Genomic DNA, 5,694 nt, shown 5'->3' with positions numbered 1-5,694 from the left:
TGTGGGAAAATTGTGCATCTCCATGAGCCAGTGTCCTAGTCTAGAAAACGGGATTATAATTATAGCTACTTCCCGGGGTGAGAAAAGTATGTAAGTAAAGTGCTTAGCATATAGTGCTCAATAATATTGGCTATTTTCATATGAGATGATGGTACTTATTATTTAAGGAAAGGGCAACACCAGTTGTCATTTGTGAACATTAAAAGGAGGGAAGAAAGAGTCTAACTTTCCTAGAACTGGTTGCTTCCTTTAGTCAAGTATGGGGTGTGGTTCAGAGGAATGAGGAAGCAGTTCACGAGGTGACAGCACACAGAACACTTTGTCCTCACAGAACTTGGAGGAGGGGTGGAAAGGCTAGCTGACCCTCCCAAAAAATCAGAGGTCCTTGGCCCCTATCCCCACCCCTACAGATGCAGTCCATTGACTCTTCTTGTCCCCTCCTGCCAATCTAGTCACCAAGTCTAAAGGAGGTGGCCTTGGTGATAATAATAATAGTAATGAGACCAATGATATTATTACTTTGAAGCTATTGAGCCTGGCCTCCTTTGTTGGACAACAAATAAAGCACAGAGAGGAGGGGGGAGCGGTGTCATGCACTTTCCTGGGTTTTACTGGAAGTCAGGAGGTAAGCACAGGCTTACTAAGCTCCGAAACTCTCACTGCTTTGTCTCACTCAGTCCGCACCGGGGTCCTATGTGAGCTGTGATGATCCCCACTTTCCAGTGAGAAGCTTGTCCCGGGCCTCCACCAGCCAGCGCAGAGCCCATATCAAGTCCAACCATGGCCGGCGCTGACTGCGCTCCTCCCTCCGGTATGGGGACTAAGTGCCAAGTGAGCAGCCGGGAACATAAATCAAGGAGGGGCTTCTGCAAACTCAGAGGGCAGAACTGAGGGAGCTGAAGCCCCAAAGCAGCACTGAGCAAGGCTTGGTGGGGGTTAGGGGATATAATTAATATCAAAACTAATGTATTTGGAGCGCTTACTATATTTCAGGCACTGTTGTAAGAGCTTTACTTGCACTGACTTATTTAATCCCACGATAACTCTGTGGGGAAGAGGTTATTCTTATCCCCACTTCATACATCAGGAAACTCAAACATGAAGACGTTACATAGCTTGTCAAGTGGCAAAGCCAAGATCCAAACCCAGGAAGCTGATGCCCAAGCCTGCACATTTAACTACTGCAGGCCAGACAGAAGCAGCCCTGAATTCGAGGCAAACATTTGAATGACTAGAACACCCACCACAGCAGGAGTCTACTTGTTGTCTTCTGTCTCCCTGTGTGTAATCCCGCCCAGCACACGGGGCCTGGTATGCAGCCTAGGGTTAAACTACGGCATGACGGCCACATGAGGCTGGAGTGACATGTGCAGCCCTCCCTGCTCTGCTGGGCACTTTTATCAGTGGTTTTAGAGGAAGGCATGAAACACTCATCAAATCTACAGCTGTCATGAAGTTGGGATGGACAGCAAACCCTCCGGAAACCAAAATTCATTTCCAAAAGATCTCAGCAGCCTTGGGGTTGAGCTGGAACTAACAAGATAAAGTGCTACACCGAATAAATGTAAACTCCTTGAGCTTTCCCTTCTTCAAGCCGTTTACATCATTCACCACAACATGGCATCCGGGTCCTCAGCATTCTGGACTCTAGGCTCTCTCCAGTGCGACAGTGTGCCCCTCGGAATGTGGAGCCCAGAGCTGAAGCCTGTGGTCCAGCTGTATCAGCCCAGGGCAGCACAGAGGCTCTAGTGAGGCTAACTGTAGAGGTCTAACCCCTGTTTTCTGTTGACACAGAATATCATGTTCACTTTTTTCCTCTTCCTTCCTTTTTTTCCTTTCCTCTTTCCCTCCCTCCCTTGCTTCTTCTTTTTTTTTTTTTTCCAAGCCACATTGCATTGTTGAGCTTGAGGTTAACTCAAACCTTTGTTATTTTCCCTGAAACTACTCTTAATCTAGATTCTTTCATTTATTTTGGCCACTTGATCATTTAGAACTGCGTTGTCCAATATGGCAGGTACGAGACCCATGTAGCAATTTACATTTAAAATCCTTAAAATGAAATAGATTATAATTTTAGCTTCTCAGTTATACTAGCCACATTCCAAGTGCTCAACAGCCACAGGTGGCTTGTGGCTACTAGATCTGCTAATGCAGATTCAGGACACTTTGCAGCATCACAGAAAGTTCTCCTGGACTGCTGTGGCTTGGACCAAAGGGTGGGAGTTTACATTTATTCGGTGTAGCACTTTATCTTGTTAGTTCCAGCTCAACCCCAAGGCTGCTGAGATCTTTTGGAAATGAATTTTGGTTTCCGGAGGGTTTGCTGTCCATCCCAACTTCATGACAGCTGTAGATTTGATGAGTGTTTCATGCCTTCCTCTAAAACCACTGATAAAAGTGCCCAGCAGAGCAGGGAGGGCTGCACATGTCACTCCAGCCTCATGTGGCCGTCATGCCGTAGTTTAACCCTAGGCTGCATACCAGGCCCCGTGTGCTGGGCGGGATTACACACAGGGAGACAGAAGACAACAAGTAGACTCCTGCTGTGGTGGGTGTTCTAGTCATTCAAATGTTTGCCTCGAATTCAGGGCTGCTTCTGTCTGGCCTGCAGTAGTTAAATGTGCAGGCTTGGGCATCAGCTTCCTGGGTTTGGATCTTGGCTTTGCCACTTGACAAGCTATGTAACGTCTTCATGTTTGAGTTTCCTGATGTATGAAGTGGGGATAAGAATAACCTCTTCCCCACAGAGTTATCGTGGGATTAAATAAGTCAGTGCAAGTAAAGCTCTTACAACAGTGCCTGAAATATAGTAAGCGCTCCAAATACATTAGTTTTGATATTAATTATATCCCCTAACCCCCACCAAGCCTTGCTCAGTGCTGCTTTGGGGCTTCAGCTCCCTCAGTTCTGCCCTCTGAGTTTGCAGAAGCCCCTCCTTGATTTATGTTCCCGGCTGCTCACTTGGCACTTAGTCCCCATACCGGAGGGAGGAGCGCAGTCAGCGCCGGCCATGGTTGGACTTGATATGGGCTCTGCGCTGGCTGGTGGAGGCCCGTTTGGAAATGAATTTTGGTTTCCGGAGGGTTTGCTGTCCATCCCAACTTCATGACAGCTGTAGATTTGATGAGTGTTTCATGCCTTCCTCTAAAACCACTGATAAAAGTGCCCAGCAGAGCAGGGAGGGCTGCACATGTCACTCCAGCCTCATGTGGCCGTCATGCCGTAGTTTAACCCTAGGCTGCATACCAGGCCCCGTGTGCTGGGCGGGATTACACACAGGGAGACAGAAGACAACAAGTAGACTCCTGCTGTGGTGGGTGTTCTAGTCATTCAAATGTTTGCCTCGAATTCAGGGCTGCTTCTGTCTGGCCTGCAGTAGTTAAATGTGCAGGCTTGGGCATCAGCTTCCTGGGTTTGGATCTTGGCTTTGCCACTTGACAAGCTATGTAACGTCTTCATGTTTGAGTTTCCTGATGTATGAAGTGGGGATAAGAATAACCTCTTCCCCACAGAGTTATCGTGGGATTAAATAAGTCAGTGCAAGTAAAGCTCTTACAACAGTGCCTGAAATATAGTAAGTGCTCCAAATACATTAGTTTTGATATTAATTATATCCCCTAACCCCCACCAAGCCTCGCTCAGTGCTGCTTTGGGGCTTCAATTCCCTCAGTTCTGCCCTCTCGTAGTTTGCAGAAGCCCCTCCTTGATTCCCGGCTGCTCACTTGGCACTTAGTCCCCATACCGGAGGGAGGAGCGCAGTCAGCGCCGGCCATGGTTGGACTTGATATGGGCTCTGCGCTGGCTGGTGGAGGCCCGGGACAAGCTTCTCACTGGAAAGTGGGGATCATCACAGCTCACATAGGACCCCGGTGCGGACTGAGTGAGACAAAGCAGTGAGAGTTTCGGAGCTTAGTAAGCCTGTGCTTACCTCCTGACTTCCAGTAAAACCCAGGAAAGTGCATGACACCGCTCCCCCCTCCTCTCTGTGCTTTATTTGTTGTCCAACAAAGGAGGCCAGGCTCCTTATTCCCCACATTTCTGGAGGGCCCTGGACTTCCCAGGAGCTCTGGAGCAGGAATTCTCTCCGTTTCTTCATCTACAGAATGGGGGCCCCTAATGGGTGCCCCCCCCTCCCTGCTGCTCTCTTGAGCTTGCTGGACTTAGGTAGTTCCTCCCTCCCCGAAGGAGCGCTGGTAAGGGCTGTGGTGGTTATTTAGAAAAGCTCTTCGCTTCGGGCGTGCCAGCGCCTGTGGAGGGCGGGCGTCGGGGTCCAGGAGCCACGGACCAGCGCCTCGAGAGCCCCCAGAGAGTCCAGAGGTATTGCCACCTGAGAGGGGGCTGGAACGCGTGGCGTGGTTTTCTGCGAGCTCCTGCCACGGGAACAATGGGAGGGCGGCGGGGAGGCTGGTGGGCGTAGTCACCATGCTGTACATTACATCCCCATATTATTTATTTTATAACTGAAAGTTTGTAGCTTCGACCACCTTGACCCTTTTTTTCCACCCCAACCCCTGCCTCTGGCAATCACTTCCCCAATCCAGGGAATATTTTTCCCCATTGCCATGTAACCTTCCCTGACCCTGGAAGGCCACAATAATCTCACCTTCTCTGAACTCTGCCATTTTGGCATTGACTTGTTTTCCTAATAAGATTATAAAATTATCAATAGTTTTTATACCTCTACGTCCCCACCAGTGTCTAGCATGTCATAACATAGAATGTAGTGAATGCATATTTTTGAATGGATAAACAGAAATTTGCTATAAACGAAGAAAAAACAGATACCATTATGATAAACTCTCTTAGAGGGTTGATTTGAAGCAAGTTTAGTAAAAATTCTATAACAAGCACTTAATTTTAAAATCAGAGATAAAAAAACACCTAAAAGAACAATGAAAGTTTATCAGTTAATTAAATTCTGAAATTAAGCATTTTTATATGCATGCAATGTTACTGTTCCTACTCTAAGGTTAAGATGAATGCCAATGTTGAATTCAAATAGAGCAGTGGAGAATGAGTAAGTAGCTCAAGGTCAGAAACAGGCTAGCCATGCTGTTTGCTTCCTAGTAAGTATCCTTGAAGTTACAGGTGTAGATGAAAGGTCACCGAAACACCTCACACTTTGCATTGTTAAGGCTTACAGGAATATGATTCTACATCATGATGCTATCTGCTAGACTGATTAAGTTTTTAAAAGCAGTGGGATTTTATGACCTTGGAAAATGATATCCCTTTTCTGAACCACCTCCTGAAACATAGAAGAATGACATAATAATGCCAATGACATTGAGAATCCTTGTATAATATTGACAGGTTGAAAACTATATGTAAGTGACAGACCTATGAATACATATATGTGACTTTCATTTACTGAATACTCTATAAGTCAAATTAACTTGCATCCAATTTAGTAGTTTTGTCTCCACTCAGGTAATATCATTGGACTATTTTGTGTGTGTGTGTGTGTGTGTGTGTGTGTGTGCGTGCGCGCGCGCGCGTGCCTGTGTGTGTGCGCCCCTGGGCTGGGTGCGGGTGTGTGCGTGCGTGTGTCTGAGTGTGTCTGTGAGAGGGTGTGTCCGAATGTGAAGCTGAGCGTGTAGACATCTGGATGAGGGTGTGTGCCGGGGGCTTTGCTAGTGGCGGGAGCCTGTGGCGTGTGCGTGTGTGTATGTGAGTGTGTGTGTGAGCGCCAGT

General features: G+C 47.3%; 1 long non-coding RNA gene across 1 annotated transcript in view; it reads left to right on the top strand.

The window, feature by feature from the left end:
* Nucleotides 1–3,671: 3,671 nt before the first annotated feature.
* LOC102258665 overlaps nucleotides 3,672–5,694 on the top strand; it is a 44,077-nt gene continuing 42,054 nt past the window's right edge. Inside the window, exon 1 of the long non-coding RNA XR_314349.2 lies at nucleotides 3,672–4,317. This is a non-coding gene — a long non-coding RNA (uncharacterized LOC102258665). The remainder of the gene's footprint in view (nucleotides 4,318–5,694) is intronic.

The sequence above is a fragment of the Myotis brandtii genome, unplaced genomic scaffold, assembly GCF_000412655.1.
Source record: "Myotis brandtii unplaced genomic scaffold, ASM41265v1 scaffold61, whole genome shotgun sequence".
In the NCBI taxonomy this organism is placed as follows: domain Eukaryota; kingdom Metazoa; phylum Chordata; class Mammalia; order Chiroptera; family Vespertilionidae; genus Myotis; species Myotis brandtii.
This window is presented reverse-complemented; position numbering and strand designations above follow the sequence as displayed.